This window comes from Macaca thibetana, chromosome 8 (assembly GCF_024542745.1).
Source record: "Macaca thibetana thibetana isolate TM-01 chromosome 8, ASM2454274v1, whole genome shotgun sequence".
NCBI classification, from domain to species: domain Eukaryota; kingdom Metazoa; phylum Chordata; class Mammalia; order Primates; family Cercopithecidae; genus Macaca; species Macaca thibetana.
The window spans coordinates 138,784,000-138,808,723 of record NC_065585.1 but is presented as its reverse complement, the minus strand read 5'-3'; the positions used below and the strand labels follow the sequence as shown (position 1 = coordinate 138,808,723).

General features: G+C 41.1%; 1 protein-coding gene across 1 annotated transcript in view; it reads right to left on the bottom strand.

Moving 5' to 3' along the window:
- CSMD1 (CUB and Sushi multiple domains 1) overlaps positions 1 to 24,724 on the bottom strand; it is a 2,043,790-nt gene that overhangs the window by 368,958 nt on the left and 1,650,108 nt on the right.

The following is a 24,724-nucleotide window of genomic DNA, read 5'->3' as shown; positions in this document are numbered from 1 at the left end:
GTAATATTCTATTTTTATTTATGAAACATCTTTGATAGTATAACTTCTTACTACAATGTTTTGCTTTTGTTCCAATATTTTAGTAGGTGTTAAAATGAAAAAAAGTAATGCAAAAATAAGAGACAGAAAATCTCTGTCGTTCTCTAATTGGGAACACATATCTGGAGTAGCATATCCTCTGGCCTACAGCATTAATTCATTAATGCAATCGCTTAGTTAGCATATGAAGTGCCTACTGGGCTTCAGATATTTTGCTAGATGCCGAAGATACAAAATTAATCAACCTCAGTCCTTGCTCACCAGAAACTCATAATCTGTGTAGATAAAAGATAACACACAAAAGTTAACATATTCCCTATTAAAAGGATGCCCATTCATTAATTCAACACACACCTATCAAGCACTTAATATGCAGTATCTTTCTTGACACAATGCGGTGTTTCAACGTACAGGCATGGTCTTGCCCCTTGGGACTCAGAGTTTGATTGGAGGTATTACTGTGCCATCAGCAAGTACGTGAGGAGAGTGAGAAAGCATTCGCTTTTTGGGTGGTGGTCCGAAGAGCTGCCTACCTGGAGTCTCACGGTTCCTTCTGCAGGGTTTCTGTGGAAGCCAGGTCCGAGCAGAGGGCAGCCCACACACAGGCAGCCACACACCGGGAAATAAATGCAGCTGCTTCCAAAGCAGCTCCCTGTGCTTTCCAAGGGGCAGGTGAGTGACTAAACTAACACAGGTCATGCTTGATGGCAGGTGCTTCTTTCAGCTTTACAAATAAAAAAAACGTACAAACACACATATGTGCATTTATACAAAGGGAGATCCAGAAACATAACGACACAGACTCAGGCCACCCTATGGCTTCTACACAGAACGGAATTGGATTATCCTCAGAACATACTGCAAAACAAACTGGGGGTGTTTATCCGTCTTGCATCCAGATAATAATTGAAGAAGAAACTTCCTTGCTGAAAAGGCCTAGCTTTAAAAAATATCTAGGAATAAATGGTCAAAAAAATGAAACTCATATATTTCTGTTTTTAGCTCCAAAAATTACTAATTGCTTAAAAATTTCTTGACTACCCCGAGCATTTGATTAACTAGTGTTGGTTCTTTAGGATTTAACCACAGGGATTAGAACTACTGCAGAGTCTTCATGGCAAAATACAAATGAAAATCTTTACAACACACAAACAATTTGGTACAATTTTATGTCAATATAGGATTCAAATTAAACATAGATTGAAAACAGAGTTCAATAGCTTGTGTAATTAAATATTAATATAAATACAGCCAATATATAGAAAAAGGTGGCAAGTAAAAGATAGTTCTACCAATGTATCCCAAATACCATAATTAAAATATATCTAATTTATATTGAAATATAATTCTATGCTTTCAAACACTTCCGTACACATTCAACAATAATTTTTAAAAAGAAACAGAATTTCTGTGAAATTGAATTACATGATTATTTTTAAAGATGGGAAAATTCTCAGGTTTTTTTTTTTTCCTGATTGCTGAAGAAAAACTAAATTCATTAAATAAAAATGGTGAGAAAAGAGACAGAAGGAACATTAGGAACATATCAGTTGAGTCATTTTTAAAGCAATTCTTCATTAGTAGTGTAGGTTTCTCAGCATATAATTTTAATTTTTGTCTAAATCTCAGTAATGCTTACATTTATATTTATTTGCTCTTAGATGGGAATATCCAAATTGATGACTCATTAAAAAAACTATTTATTTTAATGGAGAAATAGAAGCTCTGGTTAATTTATTGTTATCACCTTATACTTAAGTCTCCACCATTGGCCTAGAAACCAAGTGAATAGACTGGGCCCTGACTTCAGGAGTGTCTGGTCAAGAACCTCGTCACCACGGTGAACCCCAGCATACACGGGCTGCCACTGGCACACACAGAAGACATGCTCTGTGCCACACAATGCATCAGGTAGGTTTGCCTACGCTGTCCCATGTAATCCTGAAAATCACCTACAAAATAATGATGATTACAAGAGTCTAACTAAGCAAGACACACTGGAGAGTTTTATCACAGCCAAAAATAAACAGTGGCAGCCCAGGGAAGCTTAGGCTCCAGATAGGAGCAGGCCAACCATGCAGTTTAATAAACACCAGAGGCTCAAGCTCAAATTCAAGGAGGCAGGGTGAGCGAAGTGCACAGTAAGACCCTTTAGGGAGCTGGCTCCTGAGGCAGAGTGAGTTCCCTTTGAAGAATCTCTCCCTCTGCTTGGTCTGGAGAGAATGTCGTCCTGGTGGACACAATCCTCCCAGGACCCCTTTTGTCCTTCTTCCGAAACAGCAACGTTGCTTTGTCTCAGACACCTTCCCACAAAGTATGTAAAAGAGATTACTATATCTCTTCTCATTTGCTTTGAAGGATTTATTTGATTTTGCCAAAAAGTAATAAATATGAATGATAAAACTTATTTTTAAAGTTCCATTAAGAACTTCATTCTTTTGTCACTCATAAAATAATTGTTACATTTTTGTTTCCCCAGAATAATTTTCAGTGTTGGTTCTGGAAACCTAATAAACATATCTGGGTCAAATTTTCCCATATACGAATTTACTGAAATTTACTCACTTTCACTCTAAGCCTCAAAAAGTGTTTTCTGGTGCAAATAGTGGTAAGAGTCATGATTCCCTGACTATTGCTCTTTCCTCTCTGCATTTATGTTTCTATTTCTTGCCAAAGAAAGAAAGGGGAGGGGGGAAAGAGAGAAAGAGGTGGGGAAAGAGAGAGAGAGAGAGAGACACACACACACACAGAGAGGAAGGGAGGGAGGGAGGAGGGAAGGAAGGAGAGAGAGAAAAGAAAAAGAAAGAAAGAAGGAAAGAAAGAAAGGAAGGAAGGAGGAAGGAAGGAAGGAAGGAGGAAGGAAGGAAGGAAGGAGGAAGGAAGGAAGGAAGGAAGGAAGGAAAGAAAGAAAGAAAGAGGAAGGAAGAAAGAGAAAGAGAAAGAAAGAAAAGAAAAGAAAAAGAAAAGAAAAGAAAGTCAATCTCGGAGAAAGGCAAAGTCCACACTGGGCACTGTTAGGGTCCCAAATGGAAGCAGTGAAACAACTGAGGAGAGAATTGGACCCCACTGGGAGAGGCTGGGGACAGCAGTGGGGCCCGCGGCCCTGGCACTAGTTTGGAGAGGGAGGGAGGATGAGAAGAAATGGGAGACAACTGAGTTCTTCCCAAATTCTGTCCTGGACTCAGCTCTCACACACCCTGCCCCTGCCTCATGCCTCCTTCAAGCCTTGGCTGTGAAGGGCAGTGCTTATTGCTTCGCTCCCCCATGCTGTAGAGATTTTTGCAAGAAAAAGTAAAGGATTTATGAAAACACATTAAGCTCCTCATAGAAGTAAAATCTGTAAATATATAAGGGATTATCAACAATACTTGAATTTATTGCTGCAGTTATGACTCATAGGCTGATACTTTTATTATTCTACAACTAATAAATACAAAGAAATGGTCCCACCATATGTAAGAATTCACCACCTTGAGCAATAGAGTCAGGTCGTCAATTCCTGAGAAGTGACAGCCTCAACTGGACCACCGCTGCGTCAGGATGCAAGAGCGCCCTTCCTCCTTTTCAATATCTCACTCTTTGAAAGAATTTCTGCTGAGTGACTACCATCCATCAGCCTAACTGTGGCTTGCGGTGCCAGCCCGTCCTCTCTGGGCTTATTCCTGAGGCATTAATAACCGAAACCACTGGGCCGCGGAGCGGGCACGCACGCTCACCCTGCCTACTGGGATACAACGCCTGCTTGCCGCACACTTTTTTTGCCCCTGACATGCACATTTCTGCACCTTACTGACCATAAGGCGTTCAGTAGCAGAATACAAATACAAAGCAAAACGGAGTCTGTCACCAACATTTTTGCAAACAAAGGCCGTGAGTTCCATCTCTTCCCCCAAAATGGCACCGCTTTTGTATTTCCCAATTCATCTGAAAGACCCACAACTCTCAATCTCTTCCACCTTCGCCTCCCCTCTCTCCACTGCTCCTTGAAACTAGCCACCGAAGTCGTGCACAACCCCCTGCACCCACCATCAGGTGGGTCGAATCCTTTGCTTTCTAAGCTTCCAGTGCTCAGTCTAAGCCTCCCTCACTGCACACAAGATGGCTGTTGTTGCTAACTAAGGGGTCGCCAAGATACCAGAGTATTCACCCTGGTCCCAGTCGTCCAAGGATCCTGCCCCCTGGTGATGCCCTCTGCACCCAGGCTCATGGTCCTTTGTGCCGTAGTGTTGCCCAGATCCTCTCTGTCCTTTAAGATCAAGTTCCCTTACGGCTGCCGCTGTCCTACCCTACCTCCTGAAGGCTCTTCCTTCTCCCTGAATTTCCTGTGAATCCCACCACAAGTAGGCAATGACAGGTGCTCTGTGTGTATCTAATTCTTCCAAGTTTCTCCATGCAAATACCTCATTACTTCGTCTAGAAATGAACCTCCCTGAAGGCAGGGGTAGCACGGAGAGCATGCATTGTTTACTGTATCCCCTGAGTCTGGCAGTGAAAAAATAAACAGTGAAATGTACACGTTACTATATTTAACTGGTTTGTAAGTGCCTTTGATTAAAATAAAATAGTAAGCTTCTAGTGATTTCAAAGTGTTATGAAAACACAAAGTTCACGTGTTTTCTACATAAAAATAAGGAGCTGATTTTCAAAATTGTGAAAATAAATGTATGTGTTTCAAATTTTAACACTTTCTGATTTTTACAAAATTTAGGAGGATTTAAAAATAGCATTCAACCAGAAATATGCAATAAGGGGAATTTCAAAATGGATTCAATATTATTTAACAAACCTAAAATGGAACCTACACAGTTTCATAAAGTGTTTTTCTGAAGAGGGAATTCCATCAGCTTTCATTACATATCAATGTGGAAATGTTTGGTGACATATTTACATAATAAACATTTCCATGGATTATTTTACATAATATGTGAAAGTCCGTGCAGACATCTTCAGCATTATGAATACCAAATAGTGTTATTTGGGTCACAATGAATTTAATTTGAGGATGATAAATGAACTGACAAATATTTTCAATACATTTCACAGCCAGGAACATGAATAACAGCACAGATTTCCAACAGAAGCAGAACGTTTTCCTTCACCTCCTGATGAATCATTTTATTTTTATATTTTCAGTTAGAGCCATTTTATTCCTTGAGGTCTGTTACATTTTACAATATTAGTTAAATGACTAAACATTCAAATTAATAAGAACCTACATAGAATGAGCAATTTCTTAGCATTTCCTTTGAATATTGTACTGTCTAGAAGAGCACAGATAAAGAATTTCTTCTCCCAAATAGGCCTATTTCATAGAGATCTTGTTTTATGCTAAATTGCACTAAGGCTTCTGGAAGTTTCCAGAAGAGACAGCCAATCCATGTGCATACATAACTACTTATGGAACTTTATTGTCTTGTTCCATCAGTTGGTTTCATTGGCCAGGATGTATAATGCACCAGGTTCCAGTAAACTGACCAAAGCTGTCGGGACGCCCCTGATGACCTGGTTGCATTATGGAGGTGAGAGGTGTCATGGCAGTGGAGTCCACAGCCAGTGGGGCAAGGTTGCCCATCCAGGACCTATCACGAGCACCTCTACTTAACCCACCAACCTCAAACATCACCATGAAGGCGTTTCTCCTGTCCAGTCTGCTTACAAAATCATTTTCTTATTCTTAAAAAAGGAGATTGATTTCTGGTTAACATAATGGCAAATTTCTGACTTAGGAAGTACTGTGATTCCTAGATAAGTCTCTGAACGGTTTTTTGTTTTTGTTTGGTTTTTCCTATGGAATTTAATAGCACTAAAGCCTTCCTCATCAGAACCTAAATCTCAGAGTCATGGTTTATTCCTTTCTTCATCCCATTTACAATTCAAGTCATCACTGTCCTGTAAATTCTGGGGTTTTAAAAAAATATCTGTCATTTATCTTTCCACCTCTAACCTTCTGTTTTTGTCTAACATTGTCTTATTGTCATTATTTTAGTAGGTTGTATGATGTCCAATGGGCAACTTCTAACTTCATGGGCATCTATAATCTACGGTTCACATCACAGCAAGACTAAAAACCTAATGCAAATGATAAGGGACTTCAACATTCTTATACCCCTAAATAAAATCTTACCTCTTTTTTCTTTTTACCTTCAATAATCTACCCTTCCCCATTTTCCCAAGTCACTAATAGTCACCAAAACCAGAAACGTTAGTCCATTCTCAACCCTTCTCTCTCTCATACTCCACACCAAAGATCTTACGCGCTCCATTTTTAGAAGGTGTTAAAGGAAACTTGCCTAAAATCATAAGACAACTTTATACACTCTTCAACAGTTAAAATACCGTTTGATTTTTTAAAAAATTTTATAGCATTTCAATACTAAGAGTGTCCAAAAACAATGTTGTGTTTATAGAAGAAACACACAACCTGGGATATGACAGATGAAGCAGCAGGCGGGTAGCAGAACCAAGAGATCCACACCCAACCCTACAGACTCAGGAAGGGGAGTTTCCTTCACCCCACCCTTCGTCACTGTTAAAACAGACACACATCTGACCCCCGGAGACCCAGGAAGGGGAGTTTCCTTCACCTCACCTCCCGTCATTTTTAAAATATCTGACAGTGAGGGTTCAGTCTTGGCATTTACTATTGAATGGTGCTAATTGTATCACTTCAGATCTTTGCAAATGTCAAGCTCAATATTCCCAGTTGCCTTGATATGTTTTCATGTTCCTCGCTCTAGTTGCCTGGCATTGGAATCTAATTGACAGGATTATTTTCATATCAGTGTTTTCTGAAATTTTTACTTGGTTTACAAGAAAAAAAAAAGGGTTTGTTGTAGAAATACAAATAGCCTTCAAATGTTTTTATGTCAGAATTTGTGGAGCAGAGCAAAATAACCATTTTGAATCTGAATAGATTTTAGAACATTTTTTCTTTTAAAGACATCATTAAAAATGATCTACATAAGGAAAAATCAAAATCAGAAACAGAATGACCTCTGACCCCTCACCCAGTGTTTTCTTCCTGACACAGTGTCCGGGTCTCCATGCTGCTTAACTTCCTACAAATAAACCTTGCAAATGCAATGCATCCATGACCGACTAATACAATAACAATCACTTTTTATTGCCCCTAGAAAAGAATGGGAAAATATTCTGTCATCGCTCCTATCAGAACATTTTAGATTTTATAGCATTTGATGATATCATCTGTCGGCCTTCATTTTATTTCACACTTAAGTCATAAGCCTTGAGTTTGATCCTCATAATTAAATTATTTATGTCATCCTCCTCTAGGTCCTTTTGTCTTTCTCCATGTACTGGTGGCCAACAATATATTCCTCAATTAGTTCCAAATGATGAACGTAAATAGCAATGTAAATCAACTATCAGATCATCACAACATATAAGGAATAATTCATTATGCAAAGAAGAAAAAATAATTGGCAAAACGAAACCTTGCAGGAAATTATCCACATCAATGTAAAAGCTGGTCGTAGACCGACATGACCTCTGTAGGATTTGAGGGCATGATAGTGGTCACCAGGATGATCACAGACCCTTATTAGACAAATCTCCCACTATAGCCACAGAATGCTTGGCTCCTTCCCACAGAATCCAAGCACAGAATGGTTTCAGTGGGATGTTTGACAACATCATAAACTTACATTTTAGTCTTTGTGATGACATATATATTGGTAAGTTAGCAAGGATGATAAAACATCATACTAAACGGCAAGAGACTGGAATATATGCCCATCTCTACCTCTAATTTGCTTTTTGACATTGAGTAAATCAATTAAGCATCATCTTGTGTCATTGTCTTTTCTTTTTTTTTTTTTTTTTTAAATAAAGAAAAGAGGTTTAATTGGCTTACGGTTCTGCAGGCTGCACAGGAAGCATGGCTGGGGAGACCTCAGGAAATGTACAATCATGGCAGATGGCAAAAGGGGAGCAGGCACATCTTACATGACCAGAGAAGGAGAACAGAGCAAAGGGAGAGGTGCTACACACTTTTAAACAACTAAATTTCATGGGAACCCACTTACTATCACTAGAACAGCAAGCGAGAAATCTGCCCCCAAGAACCCATGATCAAATCACCTCCTACCAGGCCTTCCTCCAACACTGGGGATTACAATTTGACATGAGACTTAGGCAGGGATACAAATCCAAACCATTTCAGGTACTTACTATGAATGGAACTTGAAGGACTGGAAGTTTCTCTGGGTGAGTCGGTGAATGAATGTGAAGGCCTAGGACATTACTATACACTACTGTAGCATTGTCTTTTCTTAAGATGGTCATCGTGGTACTTTCCACCTTCCTCCCTTTGAGAAATGGATGAAGATTTATGTCCTGTTTTTACGGCAGCCTCACCTTGAGACAGACGAAGGTATGAGGTGCTTCAGTTTTAGAGTGCTGCAGTGCTACAAAGACACACCCAAACATGCCCTCTCCTGAATGTTGTCAAGTTTGGCCCCAAGTGTTTTATGTTTTACAATTGTTAAATATTTGTTTTGAGGCTTAAATATATACACATAAAAGTAAAACTTTCTAACCTAAACCAGGAATTGTATGTTTGTGTGGGGGACTTGTCTTATGCACGGCATTCCCAGAGATGGGGATGGCTGCCCTCCTTCTAAAATGCCCATCTTGTTTCATAATAAAGTTCCTCCTAGGTGCGCTCAGGCAGCCTGTCCCTCTATTGTACTGGAATTACTTAGACTGCCTCATCTATTGTGGTATTTCCACTGAAAATCATTCTATTGAAGAATATTTTACAGGCTTTCTTTCCTTATAGAAGAAGAGTAAAAATGCCATTTTCAGGATTCTTACAAGGTGTCAGTTTATAAAAATGTATGGCTATGTCTTGACACGTTGATAGGAAAGGTTTGCTCACGCCTGTAATCTTAGCTGTTAGGGAGGCAGAGGTGGGAGGATAGCATGAGCCCAGTTCAAGACCTGTCTGCGCAATATAGTGAGACCCCATTCTCCACTAAAAGGGGGAAACAAAAGACGAAGAATAAAAACAAGTGGAAAGGTTTGCAAGAATTCAATCAAGGAAACATGTACATAGTCATCCTCCTGTATCATCATTGGCATTAACACTTGCCATCTTTACTATCTTTTTTATAGCACAGAAAATTCTGAGTTTACAAGTTAATTTTCTTCTTTTTTGAGATGGAGTCTCTCACTCTGTCGCCCAGGCTGGAGTGCAGTGGCCAGATCTCAGCTCACTGCAAGCTCCGCCTCCCGGGTTTACGCCATTCTCCTGCCTCAGCCTCCCGAGTAGCTGGGACTACAGGCGCCCCCCACCTCGCCCGGCTAGTTTTTTGTATTTTTTAGTAGAGACGGGTTTTCACCGTGTTAGCCAGGATGGTCTCGATCTCCTGACCTCATGATCCGCCCGTCTCGGCCTCCCAAAGTGCTGGGATTACAGGCTTGAGCCACCGCGCCTGGCCAATTTTCCTCTTAACATACACATCTTTTTATTAACATAATATCGGTTTAAAGTCTGTTAGAAGTCAACTTTTCTTCACAACTGAATGTCACCATGTTGTACTCAGTAAGAATTCATAGGATAATTGTTTCAATAGTGACCTGGGAATAAGACAGTTTGAGGTAGACCACTCATTTTGGGGGAATATAACTGAATATATGAGCACATACAGATTATGTTTAGATAAGAAAGAAAAGTAACTTTGTTAGATTTAAATGCTTAGTTTATTTTTTGTAATAAATCAGTTTATCTTTTAAACAAATGGTGAAATAAGTAAATGTTGTGTTTTTCCCTTAGCTCCCGGTCCTCAGTTCTCTTCACCTGCATATGCCCTGCGTCCTTCTGTTGGTCGTCCAGGGTATTCACTGTGACCCAGATCCTTTAACTTTGTCACCTGGAACTCTGTAAATGACCAAAGCCCTAAGTAGCCCTAGCCCAGGATGCATCTCTCTCCATAATTGGGGCACCTCCAGCGTTGCCAGCCAATTCAGGTTCCAGTTTCTAGAAACTTCCCTGTCCTTCTACAGCAGGTAAAGCCATCCACTTTCTGAGACTCACAATGAGGGCATCCTGCTGCTGGTTTGTTTCTGCTATTGTGACTTAATGTCAAAATCCAAGCTACTTACTTTTCCTAAACCTGGTTCTTAGATGTGTCTCTAAGTAAACTGATGCCTTCCTCTGTGTCTGAACCTCTGATCTGACAGTCGAACATAGTGTCCTACATTCCTGTAAGCATAGGTTCTGCTTCATAAATGCTTTTTCCACATTGGCACTTTTCACTGGAGCTTTGCCTGCCTGTCTACTGCTTGAGGCACCTCTGCTTTCTCTCTGAATATCATCTAACCCGGAGTGACTTTTACAGTTTATCCACCTGTCAGAATTTGCATGACCTCATATTGGGTACCCAATGCTAAACATCTGCACAGAATTCCTTACAAAATTTTGTGTGTTGCTACACCCTCCAAATACTTCAAATATTGTGTTCAGACTACCATATGATCTTCTGCCTAAAACGTATTCCTGTTTTTCTTGGCCCACAGCAATGATCACTTCCAATCCAAGTCATTCCAATGTACATATAGTGGGCTATGTGTCTGAGGGTTAAGAAAATATCCTGTTAACACATCCACAGTCTTAACAGAGTTGACAATAATACACAAAATACGTTGGCAGAGGATGAGGTTCATGTGAAACCAATACAATAGTAATAAAAAAGAAAAGAATCGAGTTTTTGTCATCTAATTTATAAACAAAAAAAGTGAAATAAATTTTAAATTAAATTGGGGAATTAGTTATATATGACATCTTTTAAATAGAAGGCATTAAACTCTTACTAATATCCATAAAGAGTCTTAAGGTCATTACATCATTCCTTCAAAATAAGACAGCAAGTATTTTATTATAACTTGCTTGGGCTCAAATCTATTACATCCCAGAATTCCATTATCATGGAACAAAGGGAGGTGAAGAAAGTATCAGGAAGAACCTAGAGCTGAAAAAATTTACCTAAATATGGAGGCTGCTGTTGGCATGGAATGGAGGTGGAAGATATGTAATTGAAGGAGAGAGGAGATGCCATAGCATTCAAGAGGGCATTGAAAAGTGACCTTGTTTTAGGATATTATCAATAACAGAGGAGGCTGAGCTAGGAAAGTGGTCACTGAGAGCAAAAGTGAACTCTATAAGACACATTTCCAGCAAGCAAGGGGAGACTCTGGCCAGCCGGAACTCTAAGAGCAGGCTTCATCGTGACCCATTTGCAGGGTGACAGGGCCCAGTGCTGCAGGAGAAAGGAATGATAAGCAGGAGACAGACAAGACCCCGCAAGCAGGTGGAGAGTTCGAGATGGGCTCTACGTTACAGGGGAGCATATACGATGAATGGGGAAACTGAGGCAGCCACATACAGACTACTGTTAACTAGTTAACATCTTTTCCCCAGGGGAACGTGCCGCAGTTTCCTTCCCAAGGCCTATGCAATCACAGACAGCAGTAGTTACCCATCTCGTGTAACATGAGTGCTCCCCTTTCACGGTCTGAAGCTCCGGCTACTACAAAGTTCTGCCTGCCCTCAAAAGTAAAGCCCCATTTCCAGAAAGAGTTGCCCAGCCCGGGGCCAGCTGGGCCTACGGGACCAGCGGTAGCTCAAGAGTGTGAGCAGAGGCCATGCCGTCACTCTGCGCAGGGTGCTGCATTGTGAGTGAGCCTTTTCTGCCTTCTCTCCTTGTCTGCTAGGGGCTAACTTACTTGCTAGGGGCACAGGGCACAGTGCCTAGGGCCCACAATCTCTTTAGAGTCTCATGGAAATGCTTTCATTTCCTGAAATCAGAAGAAAAAAGTAAATTTCTGGGTTGAAAGAAAATGTATTAATACACAATGATCAATTGATGTTTATAGCCACACAGTCATGAGATGAAATGCTTGACGCTTTGCGTGGAGGAATGGACGTTATAAGAAGCTCAAGCCCATGGCAGTCACAGTGCAGCCCCATCCCTGGGCACAGGTCCTCCCAGGCCCAAGCAGGGTAGTGGGTAGAGAGCCCTGCAGGTAGAAATGCCATTCAAGAGATTTCTCCTCACATTGATAAACTTCTTCAATTACTATAGCATTTTTCATTTCATTTTCCTAGAAACAATGAAGGAACAGATGGTTAAAAACAACTTGCCTATACTCAGAGGAATATAAACTATTCTACCATGAAGACACATTCATGCATATGTTCATTGTAGCACTATTCGCAATAGCAAAGACGTAGAATCAACTGAAACGCCCATCAGTGACAGATTGGATAAAGAAGGTGTGGTCCATATACACCATGGAATACTATGCAGCCATAAAAAGGAATGAGATCAAGTCTTTTGTGAGAACATGGATGGAACTTGTGGGCATTATCATTAGCAAACTAAGGCAGAAACAGGAAATCAAATACTGTGTGTTCTCACTTCTAAGCAGGAGCTAAATGATGTGAACTCATGAACACAAAGAAGGGAATGACAGACACTGGGGCTTATTGGAGGGTGGAGGATGAGAACAGGGAGAGGATCAGCAAACATAACTAATGGATACTAGGTATAGTATCTGGGTGACCAAATAATCTGTACAACAAACCCCTGTGATATGAGTTCACCTATATAACTAACCTGCACATGTACTCCAAACCTAAAACAAAAGTTAAAATAATAAATTAAGATTAAAAAGCAAATACCTTATTTTGAATTTCGTTGCTCTCCCATGGATATAGGAATGAATTATCAGCAGGTAGGATACTATAGCAATACTGTTTTTATTTTTTTACCTCAAGAAAATACTAAAATATTACTTAATTCTTACCATGTATAAGAGATGACATCTTAAATAAAACATTTCAAATATAAAAGAAAAGCAACTTCCCTATTTAGATTCTGATTTCAGACTGAGGGAGAAACTAGTGTTGATATCTGTGGTAAAGAATCATGTAACCAGAGGCACTGATCAAAATCCTACATGATTTCAGATGTTTGCTAACAATGGCCAGGAGTTGGTGACCATTTTTATCTGATGCTGTGAAAACACAGAATGCTCATGGTGTATCAGTGGGAAGCTCTTGAGCTTTGGATTATATGAACTGGGTTTGAATCCCAGTGCTGCCACTCACTAATGATAGGACCTTAACATATGGAAGCCTCGGTTTCCTGTCTTTAAACTGAAAATAAAAGGATCATCTTCAAAGGGCTACTTTGGAGATAAAATGAGACAATGAAGGTGAATTTCCTGGTGCATGATCAGTGCTTATTGATATATTATCCAATATTTTTCTTTTACTATGGCCCCCAAAGACACAGCTGGTGGTTTCTCTTGTGTACGTACCTGGGATGAACTTGGTATTTGACCTTCAGGGCTTCATGCCACATCTTTAAAGTTACCATGTGAATGATATATTGAACAGCAGTTACTCCTATTTCTTTATGTGTAAACTTGATTCATTTCAATGTACAGCTTTTCTGGCCTATGTAAGAGTAGAGTCTTCTGTCCTCCAGAGAGAAATTCAGAAGATCAATGTTGACAGGTGACAGATAATAGATAGATAGATATAGATAGATGATAGATAGATGATAGATAGATAATGATAGATAATTGCTGGGTCAATCAGTAGATAAATACATAATAGATGGATATATATAGAATAATAGATCATAGATGATCAATCAATAGATCAATTAATTGATAGATACACAATAGATACGTAGAGATAGATAGATGATAGATGATGACAGGTATAACACATAAGTGTAAATGTTTATTGAGATATCTATTAGATGCACGGATATTATCCAAAACTACTGCTTGATGGCATGAAAACAATGACTTTTCCTTAAAAGGTAATCTCTAAGATTAAACCCTGATGACAATTGTATTCTGTCCTCTTGCTTTGTATGTGAATAAGACCCTCTTGTAAGCTTTCCCTAGCAGAGAAGGGAAGGTGCGGCTGCCGAGGGCTTGTAGCTCTTCACCCACCCCCAGACATCTCTGAGTCTCTCCAGGTGGGGCCTGAATTAGCTAGGAAGAGGAGAGGAGGGGCCTGGAAGGCTGACCAGAGTTGCAGGCAGCCTTATGCTTAGGGAAGATGTAGGCACATAATAAATCTGTACCTGTGACTATACAGAACGTGATCTCTGCAACCTGTTTTAGTTGCAGATGACAGATTCACTACTGTAAGCTGAAATGGTTCCTGAAGGTTTAAAGGTACATGTAAGCAACAAATTGTACATTTCCTTTATTAAATATATACTTTATGTCTTCAAGAGTGTGTGGGAGTGTGCACGTGCACACACACACATACACACACTTTTTTGTTTTTATGAAATTATCTGAGATGAAATGAAAACATTCCTAAATAGGAAACTGTGAGGCGCAGATGTTGCAGGGACCCTGATGGCCTCACCTCCTGCTGCTCCAACCTTGGATATATGAATGATTCTTCTCCTTCCTTGAGTGTGGGCACAGTCTGTGACTTGAGCTGACAACTGAACACCACAAGTGTGAGAGCACCAGATGCCACGGAAGTGTCTGATCCATTGCATCCTGAGTTTCTCAAGATGTAGATTATCCTGAGGGAGCCTGACTCAATCCGGGGAAAGCCCTTCAAAGAGGGTCTGGCCTCCATGAGGTGAGGGCCCCCCATGGCTTTGGAGAAGCCAGCGAGGGCACGCCCTGCCCAGAGAGGGACACGGCCACGTGGCGGGGAAATGCCAGGGGCACCAAGGAGCTGGGAGTCTCAGTCTGATCACTGTGAGGACCTGAGTTCTGCTGACAGCCTGAAGAGGCCCCGGACACTCAGATGGGATCACAGCCCAGCCAAAACCTGGTCACGTCCTTGTGAGACCCTGAGAGAAGACCCAGCCAAGCTGTGTCCAGGCTCCTGACCCATGGATACCGTGAGATAAGAAATGGTGCTGTTTTAGGCCCCTACATGTAGGGTAATTTGTTACAGAGCAATAGAAAACTAATGCACACAACACTGCCTATTATTTGAAAACACTTTATAAAATTATCTACAAGTCAACTGTGGGAAAAACAAACACTGCTTATTGGATATTTTCCCAACATTTTTCTCAGCTAAATTAACAGCTATGTAAGAACGAAATTTTGCCGTAAGCTTGTATTTACAAATGATATATAGATACTGCAATTTACAAACTACACAGATACTGCGATGTCAGGAGTAGATAATAGAGCAGCATAATGTTTGCCATAATCTTAATCTTCATTGAAATGATGTAAAAATCTGTTAGTGTGGATTTATGTGCAGGCTGAATATTTCCTTATTTTTATAACCCTATTCTATGCTTTCCCCTGGTTCTTAGCATGGTTGTGAATAATTTTTAAAACTACTCATTGGATGAAAAGATGCTTTGACTCAATTTCCTAAAATATAATACACCATGAAAACCAAGAAGGCAGTGAATGCTATTCTTTGAATACTGTAATCTGTTTTACTTTAAAACAGCAATGCTTACACATTACAACCAAGAACGTCTGGGAAATCTGTGAGTGTCTTTATTATTGATAACATTAGATTGTAGAAAATGTGCATTTGAGGACTGCCCCTCAGCTTGTATAGGATTTCCAAAATCTAGTTGTTAAAAAGAAGTAATCAATGAGGACATGGACCCATTGTGATGCACTTTTACATCTTATTCATAGCCAGGGAGGTGAAGGCATTGAAAGAATCTATATGAGATACACACAGAGTGTCTACCGATGTATTTGGGTAGAGACAGGTGGGAGAGGATGCCGAAGGAAAATGGCATCAGCTTCTTCAAGGTATCAGTCAATCCTATACAGAAAGCATTCTCTCTCTGGGTCAACACATGATCTCAGGGACTCCAAATGATGGATTCTGACGTACCCTGCTCTTCACCTTCAGGTTTGTTTCTAGTAATTGATTGCATTCAGCGGCTGTATACACTTCATGCTTGCAATATTTTCTCCTTGTTTTGAAGCACCAAAGTGACAATGCATAGTGCTTCTGTATCGGTCTTGAGAATATATTCCTGCCCAAAGCCACTCTCTCATTTATAATAGTATGTTTAATGTTGATGTCATTTTTATTCTCCAAAGGCACTCTCTCATTTATAATAGTATATTTAACGTTGATGTCATTTTTATTCTACCAATGTGTTAATAAAACCAGCATGACAGCTACATAAACCCACATCTCTGTGCTTTAATTTTCGCATCCACAGGCTATGTTGTAATGTGTTCAGAATTAGTCGTCAATACCAAATCACTCACCTTCACCATTTACTTATCATGGCAAAAACATAAATAAGGAGCTACCATGCAAGAGGCTGCAAATGAATGGATCATTTTATAGAATGGCCACCATTCTTTTTTATTTCACATTGAATTTGTAGAGGAAGTAGAGTGGGACTTCCTAGGTCTCTCTCTAATGTTGTTTCAAACTGAGTATGACCAGGCAGTCTGCAGATGCACAGTGCAGGTGGCAGCACAGTCTGCTGGGGAGCTGCAATGTCTCACCATCGATGATCCCATTGTATCTGTAGCACGTCTAAGAGGGTCAGCTCCTAGTCCAACAAGCCTTCTCCAAAACACAACTCTTGTAATAATGCTCCCCTGAAAAAAAGTGACTTAATTCTAGGAGATGGTACTGTCTCTTAAATATTTCTGATACAGCTCACGGCAGAGTGAGAAGCATAGCTATGACTCATGAAACCAAGAGGAGCCCAGGACCCTGGAGGTGTCTGCAGTCAATGCTGGTTGGACATTCGACACCATTATGTTTCTCTCTCCCTCCCTCTCATGCCACTTGTTAGGGATATTGGTGAACCAGCCTCTAATGGTTCCTTCTGCCCATACCCTCTGCTCTGTGTTCGGAATTCACAGTTCCAACCTCTCAGTCACTTTGATGACTGTGCAATGAAGAGCAGAGTGGCAGGATCAATTTCCCCTCCATGACACACAGCCACTAGTGTGTGTCCCAATGACACAAATGGTCTCATGTTTCGTATAAGAAAAAAGGTTCGGCCAGGTGTGGTGGCTCATGCCTGTAATCCCATCACTTTGGGGGCCCAAGGTGGGTGGATCACCTGAGGTCGGGAGTTCAAGACCAGCCTGACCAACATGGAGGAACCCCATCTCTACGAAAAATGCAAAATTAGCCAGGCGTGGTAGCTCACACCTGTAAATCCCAGTTACCCAGCAGGGTGAAGCAGGAGAATCTCTTGAACCCAGGAGGTGGAGGTGCAGTGAGTGGAGATTGCGCCATTGCACTCCAGCCTGGGTGACAGAGCGAGACTCCGACTCAATAAAATAATAATAATAAATAAAGGTTAATGGTAACAATGGTTTCTGGGTACAGAATGTGACCTAATAGTGGAGCAGAATGGGGCAATGAGACGGAGTCTCACGCTGTTCTGGAGTGGTACTGCAAGCTCCGCCTCCCGGGTTCCCGCCATTCTCCTGCCTGCCTCCTAGTAGCTGGGACTACAGGCGCCCGCCAGCTAATTTTTTGTATTTTTAGTAGAGATGGGGTTTCACTGTGGGGACCTTGTGATACCCGCCTCGGCCTCCCAAAGTGCTGGGATTACATGAGCCACCGATGCCCGGCCGGGGCTGGATATTCTATATGATGCCACTAATTCTCACAACAAACAAATCTGCATAGTCCTTTAATATTATTTGCATTTTGCCACAGTGGAGACTGGGCTCAGAGGGGTGAATTCATGGATTGAAGTTCAAAGAGCAAAAGGTAGAAACCTGATCCAAGGCTTCTCTGTTCCCTAAAGTCTGACCTTCCTACCCAGCCCTTGTAGGTTTTTATTTTGGACTAATTTGCATGCACAGACTGTGAGTAATCCTTAAGCATAGAAAACATTTCTCCCATAGCACTGTGTTCAGGTTAATGTTCAAAGTGCTTTGAGTAACTGAAGTTAGAAAAAACTCCCTATTCCTCTTGAACCACGGAACCATGGGCAGTTTCTCCAAACCTCTGTTCCCTCATACCTAAAGTAGTAGAAAAACAGTAACCGTGGGGATTTTCATCAGTCTTAAGTTAGATCGCAGCAAGGTCTTTGCATGCGAGTTACAGTACATACTAATCAGTCCCTTTGTGACCTGGGGTATTAAGAGTGTTTCCAAGGCCCCTGAACCATGAGAACTGTCTCCACTTCCCATCACAAATTGTAGGAGTTCCTACGCCAAGAGACTTGTGTCACCTTCTATAGCCTTTTTCATGACCCCTGTTAAACAGAGTCTGAAAAAAACATACTTAAATTCATATAGCACTTGGATGTTTTCAAAAGCCATTTCATATGTGTTTTTTTACAAAGTGAGGAAAGTAAACTATTATTGTCCCTGCTTCACAGATAAAATCAAGACTGGGAAAATTGAGCAGAGTAAGAACTAGAGGAAAGATGCTTTACCCTAGTCTGATTTTGTCTCACTTTGCCACAGAGCAAGGGGCACACTGAGAGCACGTTCTTCATCACAGAGCCCTGTGCCCGCATCCAGACAGAGGACCCAGAGACTATGTTCCGCTGTGGGCGAGAGCCCTGCAAACATAACTTCCTGTTTTCAGAACAGATTCAGAGTCCCGTTTCCAGCTGCACGCGTCGCTGGCCCTGCGCTGTGTGTGGGCTTCCAGGACAGGCACAGCTCCTGTCTAATTCATAGAGCACCTGGCACTGACCTTAATCTGTAGCATGTCTAAGAGGGTCAGCTCCTAGGCCAACAAGCCTTCTCCGAAACACAGCTCTTGTGATAATGCTCCCCCCAAGAAAGTGAGTTAATTCTAGGAGACTGACCGTATGGCAGGTTGCTATATGAATTCGACAGGAGTTGTGCCTGAGGGGGTGTCCTGAAGACTGTAGCTTTCCAGAGAGGCCGGGAGCTGGGGTTGGTCAGGCCTTGCTGCCCCCCTGCCTCCAGAGCACGGCTGACTAACCCCCTGGAACCCTGGGCATGATAACAGGAAGATTGAAAAGGGTTCAGTACATGACTCTGCCACAAACTAACATGACAGACTCTCTCTATCCCCATCTTCCATCCCCTTACTTATCTCAAAGTCTAGAACCTTTCACAAGCGGAAAAGATTTTTTATAAGCATATTGAATTGGATGAAATAAATTGCTTTTATTATTCATCAATTTTTAATTAAACATTTTTATATCTATTCAGCCAATATTTATGAAGCATCCCTTAGAAGCAAGCCAGGGGGAGTCACTGTTCTGCGTAATTACACCCACGCCTGACCCTCACCCACAAGGTTTATTCTACAACCAAAATTTAAGCTTGGGTTTATTTTGATGGCCCTAAAGATCTCTTTGTAGTTGGCAGTCCTGCCTAAACAATGAGATAGGTGTAAAGAATGACAGGATGTTCTCGGTAAGTGATGGCCGCTCTTTCATCAATGCTGTGTCTAGTGCTGATGTTCAGGGAATGCATATCCACAAAACCAGCGCCTGGACAGAGCAGCCCATGGCCTCAAGCTCAACCATCTCAAAATGATTCAAAGAAAGACCAGTCCTGCGTCTGCTGAGATCAAGTGCTCCCTAGGAGTTTGGGCACTGATCACACATTCACCTGGAATCAGTCTAGTGGACCGAGGGAAAGTCAGCCCAGAGGGATCTGATTATTTTTTGTGTCATTAAACCAAAGTATCCCTTTGAGTGGCTTTGCTACAGACCCAGACCCTAAGTGTTTATGATGTTCCTTCTGCCTCTGTTCAAACTTCTGCCAATACCCTCTGGCCAGGAAATCACTGGCAGTTTGTGGAAGGGAAGCTCGAGTAGGATTTCCCCGATGAGCCTCTTCATCACATCTGCACTGTAGACACCTCTCCAGCTTCCTGCTTTGGCAGCTGCTTTTGTTTCCCAAGCGACATCATTTATGAAACTTAATGCCAAGCAGGCCTTGTGGGATTGGAATTGTGTCCAAAAATAAATGCAAATACAAAAGGAGCCCCTTGAGGAGTCTGTCATCCATCTGAGGTGCTAAAACCAGCCACAGGACACAACATATTGGATGTCCGAGTCCAGTTATTGAACCACGTGTGTATGCCTGTCTTATCTCTATGTCCAGGTCACCCAGGCGTCCACGCCTCTGTGCCCAGGGAGTGGCTTATCTCTATGTCCAGGTCACCTAGGCGTCCACGCCTCTGTGCCCAGGGAGTGGCTTAGCCATGTGTGGGTGCTGGGCGTTTCTTGACAAGTTTGGTCAGTGTCCATGGAACAGAAACTAGAGAGTGAAAGAGGGCGGTAGACCGTGACCAAGTACATCAGTAAAATAATGGGAACTGTGTAAATCAAAACACAGCTAAGTATAATAAAGGGAAACACGGAGAATTCAGGATAGTGATAAGGGGACCAATTTAGGATTCCCCAAAATGAAAATTTACAGGGATGAGAAATCTGGTTGTGGGGCAGGATAAAGAGAAGGAATTGTGAATGTCCCTATTTCCATGTCTCTAAATTAAACAGCGTTGCAAAGTGTCTGGGCTCAGAGGCAGGGCCTCTCCCGGGAGACCAGCTATGCAGCTGATTCATTTTCAGGGCTGGCCAGTGCACTCCTGCAGGGTGCATCCTGAGGACTGTAACTTTCCAGAGAAAGGGCTTTATTTTTTCTTTTTAAAATAATTGGTACAAAATTGCCATATGGAATTGTGGCAGCTGTATCTCGCAGATCCAATTGTTCATCTCCAGCCTGTCAATGTTTGTTTGGAATGTCTTTTATACCCATCTGTAATTCCTTATCCATTTTCACGAGTCCTTCACTTCAAGCCTCTGTTTGGAGAACATTTTAAATATTTCCCTGACTATAGGTCCTCTTCTCTATCAAAAAAGTGAGACTTTTAAGAGCCAAGGGTAGGGGGGTTGCCTTAGGAAAGCTAGCCAGCTGTCTTTCGAAAGCATCCCCTGGGTGATTTTGTAGGCTCAGACATCTGGTTCCATCGGTGTAGCCCAAATAGATTTATCTCATCAGAGGGCCCATAGGACTTTAATTTAACATCAGAATGCCAGTTCTGTAATTCGAAATAATTGATGAAGCTGGTCCATGTACCGGAAACCCTGTATCAACATCAATAAATCACCCTCAGAGGGCTACTCTGATATCCAATGCTTCTGTTACTTAAGGTGAAACTCTTCTTGCCTGAGACAGTTCTGTGGACCCTTGGTGTCCCCAGGGAATACAATCTGAATGACAATGATCCAGTCTAAGTGTCTTATGTCACAGATCACACATCTGTGTAACGTGCAAAGAAGTACAAGCAAGTGGACACTCCTTGTCCCCGATTTCACAGAGCTATGGGTTATGGCTCCATTTGACATCATTATACACCAGAAGCATATTACCTGGTATGAAAATAGACAAATCTGTAATGAAAAGCAGTGTTTTGTAATGAAGGTACACTTTTAAAGTTTTATTTTGGTCTGACTTACTATTCAGAAAACAGTAGTTGCTTAACAAATGCCTATTCACTAACATATTTATTCCAGTTTGACCCAAAGATCTGGCTTTTCTTCCCTGCCAATTCCTTTGCATGTGTCAATATCAGTCAATATACTTGATGCCTGCCAAAGCAGAATTGCCTAAAATCATTGAAAATAAGTTCATCCACAATTCCGGTATTCAGTTAGAAGGCCTGGATTTGGGTTGCAATTACACTACTCCCTGTGTGCAGCAAATCACTAAAAGATTTGAAGACTCGGTTTTTAATTCATAAAGAAGAGTAAAAGGAGCTATTTCCCAAGACCTGGAATTACCAGGATTGTAAAGTTGAAAGGTACCTAAGTGTATGGTTTTGTAAATTTTTTTTTTTTTTTTTTTTTTTTGAGACGGAGTCTCGCTCTGTCGCCCAGGCTGGAGTGCAGTGGCCGGATCTCAGCTCACTGCAAGCTCCACCTCCCGGGTTTACGCCATTCTCCTGCCTCAGCCTCCCGAGTAGCTGGGACTACAGGCATCCGCCATCTCGCCCGGCTAGTTTTTTTTTTTGTATTTTTTTAGTAGAGACGGGGTTTCACGGGGTTAGCCAGGATGGTCTCGATCTCCTGACTGGTTTTGTAAATTTTAAGGGATAAACAAATATTGTGTGTACCCATTTCTAAAAATGTTAGGGTTTTTTATTAAGCTATATATTTTACTCTCTGTTGATATTTTCTAATCTACTCATGTATATGCATTAATTATGGATCTGAAACCTTTAAATACTAATGTGTCCTTAAGTCATGCAATTAACTAGGAAGAGGCAATTACAAAAGTCTTTTGAAAATAGTTGAAAGTGTCTTTACACAGTCTTAAGTGTTAATAACTCGCATAAAATATTTTATATAACCAGTCATCATTTCTGACACATCTTTTTGGGATAAATATTTGATTCAGGTATTTGATCACCTTGGGGAGCTGGGGATTTCTTAGGCTTAATTACTTATATTTAAACCTAACAATTTAATGTGAGGTGAATACTATTTTGATTATATAGCTATCAGCACCACCAATTTTCTATTACATATATATTTTCCCATCAGACAGTATGTTCCAACTCGAAGATAATCTTGCAAAGGAGACCTGAGGAGTGTCTGGGTTTTGTAGGTGGAACCAAAAAGGTGAAACAGGGAGAACAAGAAAATTACTCCTGTCAAATTGATTATAATAAGAGCCAAGTTCCAGTCCTCTCCAATATTTCTTTCTCCTATTTATAGAACATTTGTGCTACTGTGTAATCAGAAATGTCCATAGAATTGAAAGGTGCCCTTAAACGGATGGATCGATTCAAGATTTTACAAAGTTATTCAGTGAAGTGGGAATGATAGCAAAACATCCTAAAGTGATGCTGGATGCCTGTGAACAATAGAGTCACAGCATCCACATGGGGTCCAGGCAGGGCTGAGCCTTGCCCACTGACACAGGCTTTGGGTGAGGGAAGGTGGACATAATCATGGAACAAGCCGACCACCTCTAGTTTCCATCCAGTCACACGGCTCTGGAGCACATGGACCTTCCTAAGTGCCACCTGGACAACAAAAGAGGCTTCAGAGTTATGGAAACAGTTCAGTCTCCCTACATTGATTCCAAGCCCCTGAGACTCCGGTATGCGTACATCTTTTCCTGGATACTTTGTGCATCACCGTGAGAAAATGAGACCAAGTGTTTATAAACGAGACATCATTCCTACTGGACATAGTTGGAGGAACATGGGAAACAGTTACTAGGGTTGGAAACGTAACGAGAAATAAAATACAAGGTGAGCACAATGTGTTTTCTGTGAAGCAGCCACGGGAAGGGAAATGGTGAGCTTAGTAAGATCCCAACTTGCAGCAGTGTTGAGGGTGAGGTCACAGGAGAGAGGGAGGAACCCAGGCCAACGTTTTCTGCTCTTTGCCCAGGGAGCCGCAGCAGGGGCAGGATTTGTAAAAGGCAACGAAAACGTGTTCAGTGGCAAGAGAGCTGGAAGAACAACGTAGGTGTGCACGGAACTTCCCCGTAATTAGACAAAATTTAATTTACCCACAGGCTTTTCAAACAGTTTTTCTTCTCAAGTATCTGTGTTCCTCTAAGACTAGTATAGGGGCAAGGAAGTGGGGATGAAGACATCCAAGTAAGAAAACAAAATACATTGAACATCTCAACAGGGACGAGAAGTGGAAAAAGCAATCACAATAGCATTCATTCCATCTGCAAGCGAAATGGCTTTACAAGAGCTCTTTGAGACATTTCTGAGAGCGAAATCCTGGAAAGTAAAATTCCAGTAAAAATTATAATTACAGGTTGACCTTGTAACATCAATTATCAGTTTATCATGCATAAACGTCAATTCACAGGCTTTCTATTGACTCAGTCTTTTCAACAGTATTAGCACAAAAGTCAAAAACTGGTTTTCTCATGATTTTAGCCACACGTATTCTATTTTTTTGCCCAAAGTCTTACAATTCTTCACCTGTGATTTTTCCTCCTCAGAGGAATTTGAGGTGATTAATCTTCCTCTTAGGCACCTGGATTAGCTTTGGGTCTATGGGATGATTATTATCTTTTCTAGGCCCTTTTTTGCCCATCTGTCAAATAAAGGTGTCTGTCACTAACATGTTTTTACACTCAAATCCCCAAACTTTTAAATTTCTAAAGTCATGGTGTTCAGTATCATATGGTTTTTAAATTTATCTGATGGGTGAAGGATTTGACAATTCCATATACTTTAAACATGTTAATTAATTAGTTAATTTTAATTACTTATCCACACCAAATAGCTTTTTCTTTTCCTTCAGAACTAAAAATGCTATAAATGGCAGTTATCATATTGCAAATTCCTGCTTTTGGAACACAGCATCTCTTTTATTTCCCTGTTCTTTTGGCTTCTTTGTTTACGTCTTTAAAAACATATTCCACATTGATTTGTTCATACAAACGAGGGCGAGCACCGAAAACTGGGAGCTGCAGGTTCAATCCTGGCTCCACCAACTCTTAAAACTGTTATCTAACTATCGCAAGAACAGAAAACCAAACACTGCACGTTCTCACTCATAGGTGGGAACTGAACAATGAGATCACTTGGACATGGGAAGGGGAACATCACACACTGGGTCCTATTGTGGGAAGGGGGTAGGGGGGAGGGATAGCATTAGGAGATATACCTAATGTAAATGACGAGTTAATGGGTGCAGCACACCAACATGGCACATGTATACATATGTAA